Source organism: Moschus berezovskii, chromosome 7 (genome assembly GCF_049115385.1).
Source record: "Moschus berezovskii isolate FMDL1 chromosome 7, NW_MosBer_1.0, whole genome shotgun sequence".
NCBI lineage: Eukaryota > Metazoa > Chordata > Mammalia > Artiodactyla > Moschidae > Moschus > Moschus berezovskii.
Window position 1 is genome coordinate 48,941,283 of NC_142466.1, and position 22,825 is coordinate 48,964,107.

The 22,825-nt window shown below is 40.9% G+C and overlaps 1 long non-coding RNA gene across 9 annotated transcripts in view; it reads left to right on the forward strand.

Moving 5' to 3' along the window:
• LOC148777325 (uncharacterized) overlaps positions 1-22,825 on the forward strand; it is a 174,513-nt gene that overhangs the window by 80,202 nt on the left and 71,486 nt on the right. For all 9 annotated transcript variants that reach the window (XR_016037821.1, XR_016037822.1, XR_016037823.1 and 6 more), the window contains 2 exons: positions 12,703-12,857; positions 15,225-15,320. This is a non-coding gene — a long non-coding RNA (uncharacterized LOC148777325). The remainder of the gene's footprint in view (positions 1-12,702; positions 12,858-15,224; positions 15,321-22,825) is intronic.

Here is a 22,825-nt window from a genome sequence, read left to right on the forward strand (position 1 = left end):
AATTCACTCAAACTCATGTCCACAGAGTCAGTGATGCCATCCAGCCATCTCATTCTCTGTCGTCCCCTTCTCCTCCCGCCCCCAACCTTTCCCAGCATCAGAGTCTTTTCCAGTGAGTCCACTCGTCGCATGAGGTGGCCAAAGTATTGCAGTTTCAGCTTTAGCATCAGTCCCTCCAATGAACACCCAGGATCGATCTCCCTTAGAATGGACTGGTTGGATCTCCTTGCAGTCCAAGGGACTCTCAAGAGTCTTCTCCAACACCACAGTTCAAAAGCATCAATTCTTCGGCGATCAGCTTTCCTCACAGTCCAACTCTCATATCCAAACATGATCACTTTCTGCCATTAATGTGGTATCATTTGCATATTGTATTTTCATATCTGGATAATTAGCTAGTGTTCAGCCAAGGCTGTTAATTTATATATAATTGGAGTCAAGTCAAAGAAGCTGCCAGTTCAAGGCAGGACTAGGGATACTTAAGGAGCACTGCCTGTGGGAAGTCACCCCAGGCAGTGGTAAGCACTGATTTTTGGTTATCACCAAAGCTGATCACCGAAGAATTGATGCTTTTGAACTGGTGCTGGAGAAGACTCTTGGGAGTCCCTTGTACTGCAAGAAGATCCAACCAGTCCATTCTAAAGGAGATCAATCCTGCGTGTTCATTGGAAGGACTGATGCTAAAGCTGAAACTGCAATACTTTGGCCACCTCATGCGACGAGTTGACTCACTGGAAAAGACTCTGATGCTGGGAAGGATTGGGGGTGGGAGGAGAAGGGGACGACAGAGAATGAGATGGCTGGATGGCATCACCGACTCGATGGACATGAGTTTGAGTGAACTCCGGGAGTTGGTGATGTACAGGGAGGCCTGGCGTGCTGTGATTAATGGGGTTGCAAAGAGTTGGACATGACTGAGCGGCTGAACTGAACTGAACTGATACCCTATTTGGATAGACTAGAAATATCTATTTCACACTGTAGAACTGATTATGTACACAATTGTGTCCTGAACAGAGTATCTCCTAAGGACGCTGCCTCCTTCCTCTTCATGTCCCTAGTGACAGCCACAGTGACTCACACACTTTAGGTGCTCAATAACCCTTAATTGGAAATGGGATGGTGTGGGATAGGACAGGGTGGGATCTAGGTTAAATGCTCTGGGTCTGGTGGGCAACTTTGATTCATATTTTCTCACAGACAAGTTTTTGTTCTTGCCATATTTCCGGATGTTAATGTTTATCTCCTACCCGTGGTGAAAATAAGCATGCTCTTTGTCGTACTTAAAGATACATGGATGTGAAGACAGTGTTATTGTTGTTTTTTTTTTTTTAAGTGTTTGGTTCCCTTCAACCAAAATTCCCTTGAACAGTTGGTTCAAGGGAGTTTTCTTATCCCACAATCTTATTTCAAGTGTGACCTTTGTGTTTTATTCATATACTTACCTGTATCCTAATAACAGTGGTACTGTTGTCTCTAGAGGCAGAACAGAGGCAATATTAGTTAGGAATTTTATGAAGCAGTGTATCTGAAAAAGATTTTAGTGTCATGGTTTGTTTTGGGCTCTGGGGTGGCTTCACTTTGAACCAATTGTATTAGTCAGCGTAGCTAACGAACACAACCAAGAACTCCCAAATTCCAGCGACCTAATATAACACATATTTTTCTTCCCCATGAACTGTCCACAGCACTGTTGCTGACTGGGCAGTTTTCTTCCAGGTACTATTTCAGGGAGCCTGGCTGCTTGTAGCTAGTGGCTCCACCTACCCAAGTTCTCAAAATCCTGTCCTCTCAGTCAATGAGTTTTATGGACCAAGTTGAGTTAATGGTCCGACCTTCTGACCACATTTTCTTGAATGTAAAACAATCATATTTCTACTCCTAAATGCAAGGCATGCTGGGAAATCTCCAACTTTATGTGACCTGGAGAAAAAAAAGAGAAATTGTTTAGTGAACAATTAGCCAATCCATCTCATCCACTAACCCTGGAGTCTCTCCTCTGAATTCTCATATCATTTGTTTTCCTTATTCTTTTCAAGATTCTTTCTTCATTGTACTCATTAACTATTAATAAACCCATTAATGCCATAAAGGGTTTGTATACCATGCCAGTTGCTGGGGGCTATAAAGGAAAATAAGAGGCAGAGCCCACTCTGGAACTCAATCTAGTTTAATCTTATTTAGTATTTGGAAGTCATGAACTACTCATATTTAATTCTATCATATAAACAGGAAATAATATAATTGCATGACTACCTTGTCCACAAAATACTTTAAGTACATTAAGCCACTCAGTCTCCAAATTTTGATCCAAATGTTTATTTCCTATCCATTCATTTGTTCATATTTTTTCTTTTTGTAGTTTTATTAGAAACAAGAAGAGGCAGATATCCAACACTTAAGGACAATGTGAAAGCAAAAAACTTTAAATTCTTACTCTAAATTTAATTATCCTTGAAAATTTGGAAATGGTTATTCAGTCTTATTAGAGAATTAGAGTTTTGAGAACCACCAGTCTAATCTCCAATTAACTGTGGACATGGTATTTCTCTTCTGCTAGTGTGTAAGCAGTTTGAATTGAAGGACCTTGTTGAACAGCACTGTTGGTAGGAATGTAAATTCATGCAGTCACTATGAAAAACAGTATGGAGGTTCCTCAGAAACTAAAAATAGAACTACCGTATCACCCAGCAGTGCCATTCATGGATATATATCAGAAAAAAATGATAGCACTAATTAAAAAAGATACATGCTCCCCAATGTTTATAGCAGCATTACTTACAATAGCCAGGATATGAAAGCAACCCATGTGTCCATCAATAGATGAATGGATAAAGAAGATGCAGTGTGTGTGTATACATAAAATGGAAACTGCCATTTGCAGCAACTTCTGGGTTTAAATTCAAAGTCAACATTTTAATCATAATGTAGATTATTTTCCATTAACCAAATAGTTATACTTGGGTCAATAGTTTAAGTACTACTTTGTGATATAAGTGCAACTCCAGCATCTACATATCCTAGTTTCACAGTTTACTGACTACAGTTCTTCCAAGTTGTTTTCCTTATTTGTAAAACAGGCATCGTGGATGCTACTCTCCACTCTATAGCGTTAATGGAGGAATAAATGAGTCAATACATATGAAATGCCTGGTATTTTGGTAAAGCTCCATAATTCTTAGCTCTCATGACATTAAAAACAGTAGATGGTAGTCTCTTTTTATCAGTATGCTTTAAATAAGTGATTCTCAGCCAGGAGTGTTTTCCCCACCCGGTTCCCCAGGGGATATTTGGTAGTAGTATCTGGAGATGTTGGGGTTGTCCCCACTGGTGGACGTGGTGGTGGAGGGGATATTACTGAGTAGAAGCCAGGGATGCTGTTCAACAGCCTACATTGCAGAGGAAAGTCTTCTGCAACAAAGAATTATCCTGCCCCAAACGTCAGTAGTACTGAGGTTGAGGAGCCCTGCTCTAAAGAAATATATGAGCTGTACTGTCATAGATGGAGTTTCATAGATGAAACTGGCCACCACACTTGAACAATTAGGAAGGAAGCTCCCTGATTATCAATTTACATATCTGGAAAAGAGGTTACTTGTAGCCAGTTCACTTGGATTTGTGAAGATTAAATGAAAGACTGTGTTTAATGCTTTTATAAACGAATCTATACAAGTATAGATTAGTTCTAAATTGTTTTCCTCAAACTTTAAAATTTTTTAAAAAATTGTTTCCCCACTGTGGTGCCTTTGCAGACACTTTTTTCCTTAACTGATTTCTCCCAGCATGAAATTTTAATGCTATAAGCGTACTGTATATCTGTTTATGTAGTTGAAGAGGGTCAGGGTTGGGAGGGCCACAAACCACTATGATATCTAAGATGATTTTTTTCCTGCATGAGCCAATTTTAATCCTCTTGGGGTAATATCATCATTGAGAAGTCATGTTCTAAATAAAAGAGGAATGAATTCTAAAAGTAAAAAGTGTTTTTATGATGTTTTAATTACTTATTAAACTAAAAGTAGCTTAATATCACTTGTCCGTTTTGGATTGTACTGAGACAGCAATAGAAAACTCAAAAACAGAGGACTTTCCTGTAGTGCTTTGAAGTGGTCGCCTTCAATACAGCAGGTTCAGGTTCGATCACTAGTTGGGGAATTAAGATCCCACATGCCTTGGGGTCACAAAAAACAAAACATAAAACAGAAACATTGTAACAAATTCAATAAAGAGTTTAAAAACAGTCCACATTAAAAAATATATTTTAAAAAAGAAACTCAAAAACAACACTGAAAGGTGAAAAGTGAAAGTTGCTCAATCATGTCTGACTCTTTGTGATCCCATGGACTATACAGTCCATGGAATTCTCCAGGCCAGAATACTGGAGTGGGTAGCCTTTCCCTTCTCCAAGGGATCTTCTCAACCCAGGGATCGAACCCGGGTCTCCCTCATTGCAGGGGGATTCTTTATCAGCTGAGCCACAAGGGAAGTCCTGATAGCCTGTATAAGGCTCAAATATCTATACTTTAAAGGGACAGCAATGCTCATGCAAATGAATGGAGGTTTAGTGAGGTCTGAAAAGGGAAAAATAAAATCTGATAGAGGACAATAATATGAGAAACTGAAAAGAAGATGAAAGCTTTCCAGAGAGGCAGCTAATTTGAATTTAAGCTTCCCATGAAAAGGAAACATAAAAGAAAGGTTAGAGAGGCAATAGGAGGGAAGGGAAAATTGGGCTGGATGAGGAAGCCAAAGGAAATAATGTTAACATTTCTTTCATAGGTGAAAGTTACTACATTAACTAGGTGGCTTTTTTTCCTTTTTGTTTGAAAAGGAAAGACTGAGCACAACTCAATCTGCAAAGAGAAAGCCTTGTTACACATGGGGAAGATTGGAAGCTCATGGCCTATGGGTTAGCTGTCTGGCCGTCAGACACTGGTCTGGAAGGAATCTTTATGTGGCCTGGACCACTTTTCTCTCTTCCCTTTGTTCCTCGTTCCTCTTTGGACTGCCTTCTCAGTGCTTCATTTTCTACCTTCCTACTCTTCCTGTTAATTCCTACTTCCCTATGCTGACATTGTTAGGGAGGTAAGAGCCTCACTTTACAGGTAAAGCCCCTCAGGGTGTGTGGCCCCTGAGGTCACACAGCTGTCTGATGAGACCATGGGTCTTCCAGCTCAGAATCTGATCTACTCTTGTGGTCTGGGCCTGTCTAGCAACTTGACTTCCATGCTGTAGATCTTCAATTAACACTTTTTTTTCTTCTACTGGTACATACATAGATAGATACCTTTATCCCTTGAAGATAGATGAATGTTGGTAAATAGAAATACCAAAGTTATCTGCATTAATAAATTTTTTTATTTTATCCTGCTTAGTAGCATCTGACAACTGGAAATGAAACTTTAACTCTTTGGTTTTTGTCTGCAAATGTTTTGCTTTTGTCCAAAATGAGAGCTAAATGCTGATTCCATAGAATGAAATCTTGCATGTGGCTTCCATATAGTACACTGAGTTTTTAGATATGTGCTATAGATTAGTGACTATATATGGAGACCAGGGTGTTCATAGGCAGTGTGGGGTGTTATACTCCCTGAAGGTGGAATTCGCTGCCCTTAGTTTTGGGTCCAGGAGCCTAGCCTGCCTCTGGTATGTGATTGATGCTTAGCACATATTTATTGAAGTAAAGGAGCTATTGTTTCCCTCTTTCTCCATATGGGGTGTCTGCCAAATTCACAACAATTCTTCATTCTCTGGGAACTCAGAATTGGCATTGGCTATTTCTTCCCTGAATTCTTATACCCACCCACATGCAGTCATAGTTAACTGACCATGGTTGATCACCCGACTCTATCAGGGCCAAGTTCCCCTCCTTGAAATTTGGAATCGGGACACTGAGGGGCTGAGGGTCAGTGTCTGTGGCTAAACCCAGAATATAGAAGTATAAGTACTGTAATAGAGCTGTTTTATAGATTGAATGTTGTTTAAAGCTGGACTTTCAAAGTAAGAAGCTGAAGCCGGCATATAGAGAGGAGCAGACAGAATATTGAGTAAAATTTCCAAGGGATTCCAACCCATTCTGGAATGGGAAGTCTTGGTTGCACTTCTGTATTTGATCTGTGAGACACCCTCATGTGTTTACAAACCATTCTTTTTTGTATTTGAGTTGATTCAAGTTTGGCTTCCATGTAACTAAAAGTCTTCTACCACTGTATCAAAATTCAGATTTATCGTTTCAGTGAAGGAAGTTTTACTGAACAGAAAAATATTTAAGGGGGAGAGACCAAACTTAGTTGAAAAACTATAACATAAATCAAATGGGAATTACATTTATATTAAAAAGATTTGGGGGGCTTGGTAGGATAATGCTGAAGGGCTCTGTACATTGTTAGTTTTGAAGTAAGAGGAATTTTCCATTCAAGATGAAGTGAGAAAGTGAAGAAAGAAAAATAATAAGTATCTAAAGACCATAGACAATAGTCAATGATTCAGTTAAGGACCGGATAGTTAAAATGGATATGTGAGAAACCTGATGCTTTCTGAACATGAACCCTCATAGCCAACCCATCCCCCACATCCTGTCGCTTTTCCCACCCAAAAACCTCTTGAGTCTGTCTCCATCCATCATTTCCTGTGAAGACTCCTATGGTGACCTTCTGTAAGTAGACTACTGACCACCAGTGTTTTGCCACACTGTGACTAGTGTCATCTTCTAAAAATGCCCAGTTGATCGTGTTACTCCTTCCACCTTAAAGTGATTTGCTTTTGCTCTTCCCCATAAAGCTGTGCAAGGAAGAGCCCCTGGAGAAGGAAGTGGCAACCCACTCTAGTATACTTGCCTAGAAAATCTCATGGACAGAGGAGCCTTGTGGGCTACAGTCCATGGGGTTGCAAAAAGTCACATGACTAAGCACATACACACACACCTAAAGCTGTGTAACGTCAGCTGCTGTGCGCCCATCTGCCTCATCTGTACCCACCACCACCCTGTCTGTGCTCCTGCCTGCACATTCTTTCAGCTCCTTGGTGTGCCAGGCTTCCTCCACCGTGGGGCTTGTGCACAGTTATTCCCTTTCTTGGAACATTTTTTTCTGCCACCTTTACTCAGCTTTCCTTGGTGTCTCTGACTAGATCAGTTATTCCCAGTGGAGCACTGTGTGTCTACTTTTTTCCTTTTGTCATAGTAGCTATTTAATTTTTTAAAAACATTTTTTTTTCATTATTTGGTCATCTCTCTTTTCTACTAGACTGTAAGCTTCACAAGGGCAGGAAGTCTCTGCTTTAGCCTATTGTTTTAGTCCTAGCCATTAATATTAATATATAGGATGACCAATAGGAGATTAAGAAACATTTGTTGAAGGAATAATATGTAGAAAGATAAAAGAAATAAAAAACAAGCAAAAAAAAAGAAAAAGAAAAACACCCAAAACAAAACAGCCTTCAATTTTCCAACATTTTTCAAAGATTCAGTTCAGTCCCTCAGTCATGTCCATCTCTTAGGGACCCTATGACCAGGTTTCCCTGTCCATCAACAACTCCTGAAGCTTGCTCAAACTCATGTCCATCGAGTTGGTGATGCCATCCAACAATCTCATCCACTGTCGTCCCTTTCCCCTCCAGCCTTCAATCTTTCCCAGCATCAGGGTCTTTTCAAATGAGTCAGCTATTCGCATCAGGTAGTCAAAGTATTGGAGTTTCAGCTTCAGCATCAGTCCTTCCAATGAATATTCAGGACTGATTTCCATTAGGTTTGACTGGTTTGATCTTGCAGTCCAAGGGACTCTCAGGAGTCTTCTCCAACACCACAGTTCAAAAGCATCAATTATTCGGTGCCCAGCTTTGTTTATAACCCGACTCTCAAATCCATGCATGACTACTGGAAAACCCATAGCTTTGACTAGATGGACCTTTGTCGACAAAGTAATGTATCTGCTTTTTAATATGCTGTCTAGGTTGATCATAGCTTTTCTTCCAAGAAGCAAGCATCTTTTAATTTCATGGCTGCAGTCACCATCTGCAGTGATTTTGCAGCCCAAGAAAATAAAATCTATTACTATTTCCATTGTTTTCCCATCTATTTGCCATGAAGTGATGGGATTGGATGCCATGATTTTTGTTTTTTGAATGTTGAGTTTTAAGCCAGCTTTTTCACTCTCCTCTTTCACTTTCATCAAGAGGCTTTTGAGTTCCTCTTCACTTTCTGCCATAAGGGTGGTGTCATCTGCATATCTGAGGTTATTGATATTTCTCCCGGAAATCTTGATTCCAGCTTGTGCTTCTTCCAGCACAAAGTAATTTGCCAACCAAGGTCCGTCTAGTCAAGGCTATGGTTTTTCCCGTGGTCATGCATGGATATGAGAGTTGGACTGTGAAGAAAGCTGATCGCCGAAGAATTGATGCTTTTGAACTGTGGTGCTGGAGAAGACTTTTGAGAGTCCCTTGGACTGCAAGGAGATCCAACCAGTCCATTCTAAAGGAGATCAATCCTGGGTGTTCATTGGAAGGACTGATGCTAAAGCTGAAACTGCAATACTTTGGCCACCTCATGTGATGAGTTGGCTCACTGGAAAAGAGTCTGATGCTAGGAAGGATTGGGGGTGGGAGGAGACTGGGACGACAGAGAATGAGATGGCTGGATGGCATCACTGACTCAATGGACACGAGTTTGGGTGAACTCCGGGAGTTGGTGATGGACAGGGAGGCCTGGCGTGCTGTGATTCATGGGGTTGCAAAGAGTAGGACACGACTGAGCGACTGAACTGAACTGAACTGAATGCAGCAGATGTTTTTCTGGAATTCTCTTGCTTTTTCTATGATCCAACGAATGTTGGCAACTTGATCCCTTATTCCTCTGCCTTTTCTAAATCCACCTTGAACATTTGGAAGTTCTTGGTTCAAGTCCTATATAAAATTCAGTTGTTTTAATTTCAAAGTTTCTCTTTAGTACTACGCTACTAATGAACAGTATTATTAATAACACTAAAATCCTTTTTACAAGTAGGTGTATAAGTTTATCAGTACCTGAAATATAATTAATGTTAGTAGGATTCTTGCCTGGAGAATCCTAGGGACGGGGGAGCCTGGTGGGCTTCCGTCTATGGGGTCACACAGAGTCCGACACGACTGAAGTGACTTAGCAGCAGCAGCAGGAGGATGCTTAGGATAGCTCACAAAAGCCTGTTGACTCTAGAAACTACTGTCTCTAAAATAGAAGTTTAAATTAAAAAATTTTTTTGATTATCCCATAAGTTTCATGTGTATGATTTTGACTTCTGTATACTCTACAGTGTCCTCACTGCCGAAAGTTTAGGTTTCATTTGTCGTCATGCTATTGACCCCCTTTACCCATTTGCCCCCCCCACTGACTCTTCCCTGCTGGTAGCCACTACTCTGTTCTCTGGATCTATGTGTTTGTTTAGTTATTTATATTTTGGATATCCACAAAATCACTAAGTTTTTGTCTGTTTCCATCAGATTTGTTTCACTTGGCATAATACCCTCAAGTTCCATCCATGTGTAACAAATGGCAAGATTTCACCTTTTTTAATGACTAAGTTGTTCTCCATTGTGTGGAAAACACAGCTTGTCTATCTTTTAATCTGTCAGTGGTCACTTAGGTTGTTTCCATGTTGTGGCTATTGTAATAATACTGTGTGAACATAGGGGTGGGTATTTTATTTTTTTGATTAGTATTTTCACATTCTTTAGATGAATACCTGGAAGTGAAGTAGCTGTATTATATGCTGGATGCCATATACCTACTTGAAACAACCCAATTACAAAATGAGCAGAGGAACGGAATAGACATTTTTCCAAAGAAGAAATGAAGATAGCCAACAGACACATGAAAAATGTTCAACACCACTAAGTATTAGAGAAATGCAAATCAGAACCACAATGAGATATCACTTCATGCCTGTTAGAGTGGACATTATCAAAATGTCCAGAAATAACAATGGTTGGAGACAATGTGGAGAAGGGGGAACCCTCATACACCATTGTTTTGAATGTAAATTGGTGCAGCCACTGTGGAAATTTTTTTGAGATGCCTCAAAAAATTAATAACAAAACTAAAACAGTAGTTTCAAACCTTGAAATATACCAAGACCCTGTGGCCCTTGAGAGAGACTTAGGGATGTGGAAGGAAAAAGGACTCCAGTACTAGCAACTCCCAGAACTTTGTATAAGATGCTCTGACAGGTTTGTCCTGAGGTCTGCCATTCTAATAGTGAGCATGGGACTGGGAAGATGGGAATGGAAGGGAGCCTTGGGGACCATTTAGGGGAACAAGAGCCTCACAAGCCAGCTGTTAGGACTGGCTATCGTAAGTCCCTTTTCCTTTCTTCTGTGTATGTTCCTTTTGAAAGTATACTCATTTAAGTAGACGATACAGCTTACTCCACTGGAAGAAGACGTTTTTGCATCTGGACTATGGAAGTAGCTGTAGAATTTCTGCATAAACATTCCACCCTAAGAGGAAGAAGAGGAGATCCAAAGGTCGAAAGATTGGAATGAGCAGGGACGTGAAGTCAGCTTATGGAACTAATGTTAGACACTGCTGGAGAGAAGGGTGAAAGGCACTCAGGGAATGAAAAGAGAGAAAAAACACAGGCTGATTGACTAAGGATGAGGGACGTGAACTTTGTGCTAGTTCAGTGACCAGATTTTCTGACGAATATTCCCAGAGCCCATAGCTCAGTAGAAGAGGCAGTTACTTTAGCTAAACTTTTCTATAAAATGTGTTTTATTTTAGGAACGATAATCTGTTTGCAAAGTTAAGGAAAACCTGAAATCCTGAAGTTATCAAATTATATAAGCAATTACATGGCAGTGAGTTGTTTTCATGAAATGAGGTAGTACACAGTGCTCCGAGTAAAGCTTTTTTTATTAAAATTCCAACAAAGAGGATTGCCTGAAATTAAGTCCCAGCATACTTTCCAAGGTGGCTCAGTGGTGAAGAATCCACATGCCAATACAGGAGATGCAGGAGACACAGGTTCGATCCCTGGGTCAGGAGAAGGAAATGGCAAATTAGTCCAGTATTCTTGCCTGGGAAATCCCATGGACAGAGGAGCCTGAAGGTCTACAGTCCATGGGGTCACAGAGTCAGACATGACTTAGCAACTAAACAGCAAAAAAAAAAAAAAACTTTCCAAAGAGTTTTACAGACACCATCCATGCTGTATGAAACACAGGAATTCTGATGAGAACACATTTTTTTCAAGAAATCCTTGCCCCATTTTCTTTCACTTGGGAGGTAGCCTTTTATTCATGTCTGTTGGATGTAACCAGTGAACCAAACACTTGAAACCAATTTGCTAGTTTGAGAAGAGGTTATTGATTCTCACAGTGTGTATATACTTAGGGAATTTCATTGTTTAACTTTACATGTGGATGATTCTAGCCTCATGCTACTTTAAGTCAGGCAGACTGGGTAAAGAATGTAGATTCTCTTTCTTCAGTGGAGTTTTCAGGGGTGTGGAAAATGTTTAACGGATCTGAGTACTGCCTTGAGTTTAAAATACTGTATGTGCTTCTCACAAAATGTCTGGTTAGGTGAGAGAGTTTTTTTGTAAACATGTGCTTTTATTTTTGGATAGTTGGGAGGATGTTGGGAGAGAAATTGCCTGTGCGTTTTTGCCCAGTGCCAAGAAGACAGTAGAAGTGATTGATAATACACCAAATTAAATAAATGTATTTCAGGGTCTTGTTTAAGTGATCAGTGCTTGAGCTATTGGCAATTTACTGCTTTCAGAATTGCAAAACCCAATCAATATTTTATTCATATTGTATAGCCTTATTGGTCATATGTATTAAATTTGTTTTTGGTTTTTTTTTTTGGTCATATGGGCATGTGAGATCTTAGTTCCCTGACCAGTGATTGATTCAAACCTGCACCCCATGCAGAGGAAGTCTGAAGTTTTAACCACTGGACCACCAGGAAAGTCCCTTAAATTTGTATTTTTGAAGTAAAAAGCTTCCTCCTGCTGGAAAGGAGGGACAGAAGGAGTATAGTATCAGCACACACAGACTTCCTGGATGATCTTAGGCTTCTTTTTCACTAATAAAAGTTTGGTTGAATATCAATAGTTAATGTTCAGCTCTGAGTGGGTGAAAAAACTCAGTGTATTTGAGGTCAACACCTCTTCTGGGTGTTGTTGAGGAATAGATATAAGGTGGTGAAGCCACAAGCTGCTGAATGTTTCCCTTCAGATCCTGGAAGTGTGTGTCTTACCCTGCTGCAACCACTGCTCCACTTTTTCCCTAGAAGGATTTTTATTGGTCCAGAGAAAGTTCATTCTAGCATGGAGTCTGCCATTTTGAACCATATCGAGCAGCCTTGGAACAAGGAATGATTTATTGTTCCCAGCTGTCGTTCCTAAGATGACCATTATGAGCAAGTCTGCTGATAAATCCATGGCCATAAGGGAGGATTTTAATTTATGACAAGGAAAATCTCTTTCTGCTTCGTGGGAAGAGGCACGTCTGACTTTATCTGTGTGGGTTTATGGTGAAAACAGGCCCTGTGGGTATTTATTGACTTGAACTGAGGGGTCTATCTAATATGTAGTAAAGTTTCAGAAGTAAAACTTCCTAGGTCCTTGTTTAGGGTGAGCAGTTGGTGAAGGAAAGAATCAAAGTTAGTATTTTTCTCAGACATTTGCATTTTTGACTGATTTAATTGACAGGTTGTTTCTCTTTCAGAACCCATGATTGATACAGAGGATTGTCATATGAACCAGAGAGGGTAACTGAAACCAAAGAAAGGACTCCAGTGTGTAGCCAAAGGCATGCCAGCAGGGGTGAGAAGGAGCAGATGTCGTGACAAGCAGGGCATGAGACCAGCCGTGCGCAGTCAGGTGGGACCATGAGAAATATTTGATTCTCTGTGGTGATGACCTGCACAGAAAACTCACAAAGTATATTGCCCCAACTCAAGGATCTTGTGTCAGAATTTTTCAAAGACTGTACGGCAGGTGCACTAGCCATGCAACTCACATAAACAAATGGTTCTATTTCAAAACTATTATACACTTTGGTGATGAGCAGTTTGGGAATCCATCTGCTGAATTTCTTGAGCAAACCTCCAGAGAGTCACAAGTAACTCTAAGACGGAAGCCACTTTTAAGATGTGAGATGCGTCATTTTTAGGTATTGGGCTTCCCTTGGGATTCCGTCTGCAGCCCACTCTGGATCAGGTCACCTGGAACTGAAATTCTTCAGAGACACAAGAACAGGGAGGAGTTATGATTATGAGGGAGGATGCAGAGTGCACTGTGCCCTTTGCTCAAGGGACGAACTAGCTTTAAAGGGTGGTGAGGACACTGGCAGAGTGATATTTTTAACACACGAACCGACTTACCCCTCTGTACCCTTCTGGCGGCTCCTGTTGCCTTGACCTTTCCCATCAACCTTATTCGGGCATCTTTATTGTATCAGGGAAAAAAGGAGATTCACCAAAGAACTGCAGGGAAAAAAGCTTTTGATTTTCAAAAGTCAAGACTCTAATGGCTCTTGGCCTAGAAATTATAAGATAATTTGGAGCACAGCATCTTACTTCAAAGAGAACATGCAGTTTTCCAGGTGTGCTGGTAGGAGGTGAGGAGAGGGCTAGATCTAGCGGAGGGGACGAGCTCTTAGATGCTGGTGGGAGGTGAGGAGGAGGGGAGTGGGTGGGAGGGGAGGTGGGAGCAGAGAAGGCTCTTAGAAGCTGCTGTCCCCTCTCTCTTCTGAGAAAGAGGCTTTGGCCCTGCTCCTCAGAGGGAAAGGTGGTAAGTACAGAAGCCCCAGATAGCTTGGGTTGCCATGACTTTCTAAGGAGACTGCAAAACCCCAGGAGAGAAATGGCTGAGCAGTGTCTAACTTACAAAGAACCTTAGGCCGCCTCAAGAGGTGGAGTGCACACTGCCCACGGCTGTTATATGGAGTCCTGTGTGCTCAAAAGTGCCCCCAGAGGATAACAAAGGACTCACAGCCTTCTATTGGCATCTGAACTGGGGACATTCTTGGAGGGACTGAGCCCTTAAATTATGGGATCTGACTCTACCTCCAAGAGACAGTATCAGAATTGAATCCATTGTAGGACATCCAGGTGGTATCAGAGGACTGGGTGTATTCCAAATTATTCTTTAAAATGTTTTTTGTGTTGGAAAAGGAATCTGAAATCAAGTGTTGGGAAAAAAGAAGAAAGAGAGTAAGGGAATCAAAGGCACAACCAATGAAATCTTCCTTCAAGGATCTGCCTCATGTTTCACTATTTGTGCGGATGCTGATTGCAGCCATGAAATTAAAAGACGCTTACTCCTTGGAAGGAAAGTTATGACCAACCTAGACAGCATATTAAAAAGCAGAGACATTACTTTGCCAACAAAGGGCCGTCTAGTCAGGGCTATGGTTTTTCCCGTGGTCATGTATGGATGTGAAAGTTGGACTGTGAAGAAAGCTGATCACCTAAGAATTGATGCTTTTGAACTGTGGTGCTGGAGAAGACTCTTGAGAGTCCCTTGGACTGCAAGGAGATCCAACCAGTCCATTCTAGAGGAGATCAATCCTGGTGTTCATTGGAAGGACTGATGCTGAAACTGAAACTCCAATACTTTGGCCACCTCATGCGACGAGTTGACTCACTGGAAAAGCCTCTGATGCTGGGAGGGATTGGGGGCAGGAGGAGATGGGGACGGCTGGATGGCATCACCAACTCGATGGACATGAGTTTGAGTGAACTCTGGGAGTTGGTGATGGACAGGGAGGCCTGGCGTGCTGTGATTCATGGGGTTGCGAAGAGTCGGACATGACTGAGCAACTGAACTGAACTGAACTGACATATGTTTACGTAGTATTACTTTTTTAATCTATCCATCTAGCCATCCTTCTTTCCCTCCATCAATCTAAATTATGTTTCCGTCACCGCCTTTCACATACAACCAATGTGTGAGAGATCTTCAACTCTGGAATCAGATCTGAGATTCACTCCTGGATTTGGCCCTTACTCATTGCCTGGCCTTGTGGGTGATGCTTACCCTGAATCTTCTCCCCGCTGTGTAGTCAACCAGGGGCCACTGAAACCTATTTCACAGGTGAGGAGTCAGTGAGACGACGTGATAAAGGGCCAGGCACAGAGTGTGTATTCAGTACATAGAAGTAAGAGGAAAAGTCCAGTGTCAATATTTATTTCAGCCATCAGCACTGACTTGCAATGATTTGTATCTCTGTGTTCTTGCTTGTAGCCTCTGATTTGGGCCCAAAAGGAAAAGAAATTCAGAGGAGACAGTGACTCTCAGACTCTTCCTTGTTAATGAACAAGAGTTCCCTAGATCCAAGAGGTAAGTGAGAGGTGATCTGGGTTTTAGTGTGGAAACTGTATTCTGAGTTCTCTGGGCGAAAAAGGCCATGGAGTCAACTGCAGAATCACTGCTAACCTACTTTTATCCACACAAGATGGGGGATCTTCACACTCACCTACAGTTCAGTAGAACCCTTGCTAAAAATGGAGATGATTGGGAGAGAATGTCTCCCAGTGGGACTCCCCTGAAGCCCTAAAAACCATTTCCTGAGCCGTTTGGTTCAAGGATTTGTGTATTTCCTGAATGTAGGCCCACAAGAATTCAGTCTTCCACTCTCAGGTGACAGACTGTCCTCAAATCAGGGAACCAGAATTATTCCCAGATCATCTTGCTGCTGAAATGGCCCTGGAAATCTGTGGCTAAAGAGTAGAGGACAGGATCTCCTTCCCCGTGGCATCAGTCGGCACTGCAGATTGTTGCAAGACTGGTAAAAGGAAATCTCGCCCTCTGTTTCCAGCGTGTGCTCCCACCATGCACATCCCCAGTCATCACAAAGCCCTTCACGCCCCTTAGTTTAAACATGTTGAATATAGGCTGGTACAAATATTATGGCTCAAATGAATAAAACTAGCCTGCCTATACGAATTGGTTTTTACTGAACACTTAGAGTGGGGGCTCTTGGTTTCAAATTTGTGTTGGCGTTTGCTGAAAGAATTATCCTTGTATGAATGAGAATGTGAAAATGCCTAATGTCCTCTTCATAATTTCCAACCTAGATGATGTACCACATTAATCTGGAGCTCTGTTAAAAATACAAGTGCCTCCTTCCCCTCCCCCCACCCCCAGATTCCACTCCCAACCCCAAGAATCTGAGTCAGTAGTAGGTCTTGGGATAGCCCACTGGAATCTACATTTTAAAAATCTCTACAAAGTATTTTACTTCACAGCAAGACCTAAGAGCTATGTCTTTTCTGTAAAGCTTTATAGTGCTGCTCAATAAAAACAGAGAGAGATGAAGTGTGTCTTCTTTTGAGATGCAAAATCTTGCCTGACCTTTTCATTTTTGATTTGTGTTCTATCAGTTGATGGGCATATAACAGAAAACTAACTAAAATGAAAAGATGAGGAATACTTCCAAAGTAGATGAAGTGGGCATAAAATAGAACTAAGGACAACCCAGGAGAGTACTTGAAGAGACTCTCAGCTACAGGAGCAAGGGCTGGCAGAGGTTATCATGGCCAATAAGGGAAGCAGGCAGGGGATTAGTAGGCAAAAGGCATAACCTAGGACCAAAAAATAGACAGGGAAGTGGAATTACTGTGTGTTATCCCAAGCCTCCATATGTCACATTTTAACATCCCAGGCATCTGTTGGCCGAGTTCCAGCTGGGATGGAGCTGTCATTGCCTATGCAGAGCAAATTTTGTTGTTATTCTTGGTGGCGTAACTAGACAGCACTTCCTCATTGTTTCAGTCAACAAATAACTTAAGGACTATTTGAACAAAGAATAAAATCCTAGTTGTTTTAAAACTTACTCTTGTCATTTGTTGGTTAGGTCAAAAAAGCAGGAACGTCAAAACCTTCAGATCAAGTGTTAGTTGCTTGGGAGAAAATTCCAGAGATAATAGTGGAATGCTTTTTAAAAGAAATACTGCATTCTCAATGTTCTTGATGACAAAGATACGTGAAAATGGGAACAAATATGACAATTTTGAGTTGGCCTAGGAAAGTGGGAATTGAAATGTGAAAAAGTTTGAGGTATAGTTAATTGGTAGCATTTTTTTTCTCTCTCTAATACTATATAATAGTGATGCATTTTATAATCAATGGTGTCTTTTCATCAGAACTTACTTTATTCAAGTATAGTTGATTTACAATGTTGTATTATTTTCTACTGTACAGTGAAGTTACTTTGTTATACATATATATATATATATATACACATTCTTTTTCATATTCTTTTCATTATGGTTAATCGTGTGATATTGAATATAGCTCCCTGTGCTACGCAGTAGATTCTTGTGTTTATCCATTCTATATATAATAGTTTGCATCTGCTGATCTCAAACTCCTTATTCATCCTTTTCTCACTCACCCTTACCTTTGGCAACCACAAGTGTCTTCTCTATGTCTGTGAGTCTGTTTTATAGATAAGTTTGTGTCCTATTGTAAATTCTTCATGTAAGTAATATCATATGGCATTTATCTTTCTAACTTACTTCACTTAGTGTCATATCTCTAGGTCCATCCATGCTGTTGCAAATGTCATTATTTAATTATTTTTAAGGGGCTTCCTGTGGGACTCAGTGGCAAAAGAATCCATCTGCCAGTGTCAGAGACGCAGGGGACATGGGTTTGATCCCTGCGTCAGGAAGATCCCCTGGAGCAGGAAATGGCAACTCACTCCAGTGTTCTTGCCTGGGAGAGCCCATGGACAGAGGAGCCTGGAGAGCCCTAGTCCATAGGGTTGTAAAGAGTCAGACATGCCTGAGCATGCATGCATGCGTTATGTTTTATGGCTGAATAGCATTCTGTAGTATATATGTGCCATGTCTTCTTTATCCGTTCATCTCTTGATGCACATTTAGGTTGTTTCCAAGTCTTTGCTATTGTGAATAGTGCTGCTATGGACATAGGCATGTATGTATCTTTTTGAATTATATTAAATACTTTTGTCTAGTTATATACTCAGGAGTAGGATTTTTTAGATCGTAGGGCAACTCTGTTTTTAGTTTTTTGAGGAATCTCCATACTGTTTTCCATAGTTGCTGCTCCAATTCACATCCTCACCAACAGTGTAGAAGGGTTCCCTTTTCTCTCTACCCTCTCCAGCATTTATTATTTATAGATTTTTTTGATGATGACCATTCTGACTGGTGTGAGGTGATACCTCATTGTAGTTTTGATTTGAATTTCTCTTTCAGTGATGTTGATCATGTTTTTATGTGCATGTTGGTCATCTGTATGTCTTTGGAGAAATGTCTACTGAGGTCTTCAGCCCACTTTTTTTGATTGGATTGTTTTTTTGTCTGTTATTGAGTTGTGTGAGCTATTTGTGTATTTTCAAAATTAAACCACATTGGTTGCATCATTTTCAAATATTTTCTCCCAGGCTGTAGGTTTTCTTTTCTTTTTATTTGCTTTCCTTTGCTGTTCAAAGGCTTGTGAGTTTGATTAATACCCATTCGTTTGTTTTTGCTTTTGTTTATTTTTGCCTTGAGACTGACATAAGAAAACTTTGGTATGATTTTTCTCAGAATGTCTTGCCTATATTCTCTTGTAGGAGTTTTAGTGTCATGTCTTATATTTAAGTCTTTAAGCCATTTTGAGTTTATTTTTGTGTATGATGTGCAGGTGTGTTCTAACGTCATTGATTTATATATTGCTGTCCAACTTTCCCAACACCACTTGTTGAAGAGATTGTCTTTTTTCCATTGTATATTCTTACCTCCTTTGTTAAAGATTAATTGATCACAGGTGTGTAGGTTTATTTCTGGCCTCTCTGTTCTGTTCTGTTGATTCATATATCTGTTTTTGTTTCAATATCATGCTGTTTTGATTGCTGCAGCTTTGTAGTATTATCTGAAGTCTAAGAGAGTTAGGCCTCCTGTTTTTTTTTTCCCCTCAGGAGTGGCAATTTGGGGGTCTTTTATGATTACATATACATTTTAGGATTACTTGTAGTTCTGTGAAAAATGTCATGGGTAATTTGATAGGGATCGCATTGAATCTGTAGATTGCTTTGGGTAGGATAGCCATTTTAACAATGTGAAATCGTCCAATCCAAGAGCATGGGATATCGTTCCATTTCTTTGCATCATCTTCTTGTTCCTTTATTAATGTTCTATAGTTCTAAGTCTTTCACCTCCTTTTTAGGTTTTCCTAAATATTTTAATTTTTGAAATGCAATTTTAAAAGGTATCGTGTTTTTCACATTCCCTTTCTGATATTTCATTGTTAGTATAAAGAAATGCAACCAATTTCTGTATGTTAATCTTGTGTCCTACTACTCGCTGAATTCATTTGTCAGTTCTAGTAGTTTTTGTGTGGACTCTTTAGGTTTTTCTGTATATAGTACCAGGTCATCTGCGTATAATGACAATTTTACCTCTTCCCTTCCAGTTTGGATACTTTTTTCTTTTTATTGCTATTGCTAGGACTTCCAATACCATGTTTAATAGAAATGGTGAATGTGAGTGTCCTTGTCTTGTTTCAGATTTTAATGGGAAGGCTTTCAGCATTTTACTGTTGAGTATTACATTGGCTGTGGGTTTGTCATCAGTTCAGTTCAGTTCAGTTGCTCAGTCATGTCTGACTCTTTGCGACCCCATGAATCACAGCACGCCAGGCCTCCCTGTCCATCACCAACTCTTGGAGTTCACTCAAACTCATGTCCACAGAGTCGGTGATGCCATCCAGCCATCTCATTCTCTGTCATCCCCTTCTCCTCCCACCCCCAATCCCTCCCAGCATCAGAGTCTTTTCCAGTGAGTCAACTCATCGCATGAGGTGGCCAAAGTATTGGAGTTTCAGCTTTAGCATCAGTCCTTCCAATGAACACCCAGGACTGATCTCCTTTAGAATAGACTGGTTGGATCTCCTTGCAGTCCAAGGGCTTGTCATAAATAGCTTTTATTATGTTGAGGTGTGTTCCCTCTAAACCCTCAGTGATGTCTTAGATTCAGTGTAATGTGGTGTTTGTGTTGGTCTTTACAAAGAAGAATATTTAAGAAAATTCTGTAAATAATATCCTGAAAAAAATGTATATAAAATTATAGAGAGGAGTCCATGGAATCACAGACCTTGTATGTCTAATTTCCTTAAAAGAAGCTCTCTTTGAAAAAAGAGAGAAGAGCTACCATATATTTAAACAATAACCATATTTTGAAAGAAGATGGATTTCATTAAAAAGGAATGATTCCTATTTCATTGGAATTTGTCTGGAGAACTAACTAGGCACATGAACAGGAACTGATGGATGGACCCAGGTAGGCTTCCAAAATGTTTTTTTAATAGAGCAGTTGTTCATTCCCTCCTCTTGGGTTCAAATACCCCTAAGAACATATCATTTTCTCCATAGTTGATGCCTCACAATAGAATCCCTCCATAATCCACAAGTCCCACACATCTTTCATTTGCTTCCCCTTTGAATATCTCAAAGGAGCTTACATATAAACCTCACTTGGCTCTTCCTCAGGCTAAACATTTCTCTTCAAAGATACACCATAATGTCTTCTCTTGAGACCTTCCTCTCCTCCAGTTTCTCCTCTGAATCCCCTCCAATCTGTCCATATCCCTTATAACTAGGTGGGTCCCAGTTTGCCCAGGAGTCATTTTTCAGACCCATTTATCACTTGCAAACCCCTTTTCCAGACTAATTTATCACCTGCAAACCCTTTTATTCTGAAAACTGTCCTGACTAGCATATTATCATATGCGGTCAACCTACTTACAGCTGAATGCACTGCCTAAGGGTGGGCTGGGGAGTTAAAATGAGAGCAGGGCTTTTGCTGTCGCCATCTTGGTTCTTGACAGTCAAGCGGATGCATTAGTGACACGTAAGCCATCCGGCCCCTGCGGCACAGACGCGAGAGACGCCGGCCCCGGCGCAATGAACCACGCAAAGAGGCGCAGCTGTGAGGAGCTACCGCACGCCTGAGGCCAGGGCCAACGGCCGAGAGGAGCTACCCCACGTCCAACAGGCGGTGGCTGCGCGGGCTCAGGAGGGCCGAGGGGAGCTACTCTGCATTAAAGGTTAGGGGGGTGGCCTTGAGGAGAGACCCCTCATCCAAGGTAAGGTGCAGCAGCTGCACTTTGCTGGAGCGGCTGTGAAGAGATTTTCCACGACCAGGTAAGAGAAACCCAAATAAGACGGTAGGTATTGCGAGGGGGCATCAGAGGGCAGACACACTGAAATCATAATCACAGGAAACTAGCCGATCTGATCACATGGACCACAGCCGAATGTGGTCCACTGGAGAAGGGAATGGCAAACCACTTCAGTATACTTGCCTTGAGAGCCCCATGAACAGTAACAAAGGGCAAAATGATAGGATACTGAATGAGGAATTCCCCAGGTCAGTAGGTGCCCAGTATGCTACTGGAGCTCAGTGGAGAAATAACTCTAGAAGGAATAAAGGGATGGAGCAAAAGCAAAACCAATACCCAGTTGTGGATGTGACCAGTGATAGAAGCAAGGTCCGGTGCTGTAAAGAGCAATATTGCATAGGAACCTGGAATGTTAGGTCCATGAATCAAGGCAAATTGGAAGTGGTCATACAGGAGATGGCAAGAGTGAACGTCGACATTCTAGGAATCAGTGAATTAAAATGGACTGGAATGGGTGAATTTAACTCCGATGACCATTATATCTACTACTGTGGGCAGGAATCCCTTAGAAGAAATGGAGTAGCCATCATGGTCAACAAAAGAGTCCGAAATGCAGTACTTGGATGCAATCTTAAAAATGACAGAATGATTTTTGTTCGTTTCCAAGGCAAACCATTCAATATTACAGTAATCCAGGCCTATGCCCCAACCAGTAATGCTGAAGAAGCCGAAGTTAATCGGTTCTATGAAGACCTACAAGACCTTTTAGAACTAACACCCAAAAAAGATGTCCTTTTCATTCTAGGGGACTGGAATGCTAAAGTAGGAAGTCAAGAAACACCTGGAGTCACAGGCAAATTTGGCCTTGGAGCACGGAATGAAGCAGGGCAAAGGCTAATAGAGTTTTGTCAAGAGAATGCACTGGTCATAGCAAACACCCTCTTCCAACCACACAAGAGAAGACTCTACACATGGACATCACCAGATGGTCAACACCGAAATCAGATTGATTATATTCTTTGCAGCCAAAGATGGAGAAGCTGTATACAGTTAGCGAAAACAAGACCAGGAGCTGACTGTGGCTCAGATTATGAACTCCTTATTGTGAAATTCAGACTTAAATTGAAGAAAGTAGGGAAAACCACTAGACCATTCAGATATGACCTAAATCAAATCCCTTATGATTATACAGTGGAAGTGAGAAATAGATTTAAGGGACTAGATCTGATAGAGAGCCTGATGAACTCTGGACGGAGGTTCATGACATTGTACAGGACACAGGGACCAAGACCATCCCCATGGAAAAGAAATGCAAAAGAACGAAATGGCTGTCTGAGGAGGCCTTACAAATAGCTGAGAAAAGAAAAGAGGCAAAAAGCAAAGGAGAAAAGGAAAGATATAAGCATCTGAATGCAGAGTTCCAAAGAATAGCAAGGAGAGATAAGAAAGCCTTCCTCAGTGATCAATGCAAAGAAATAGAGGAAAACACAGAATAGGAAAAACAAGAGATCTCTTCAAGAAAATTAGAGATTCCAAGGGAACATTTCATGCAAAGATGGGCTCGATAAAGGACAGAAATGGTATGGACCTAACAGAAGAAGAAGATAGTAAGAAGAGGTGGCAGGAATACACAGAAGAACTGTACAAAAAAGATCTTCACGACCAAGATAGTCACGATAACGTGATCACTGACTTAGAGCCAGACATCTTGGAAT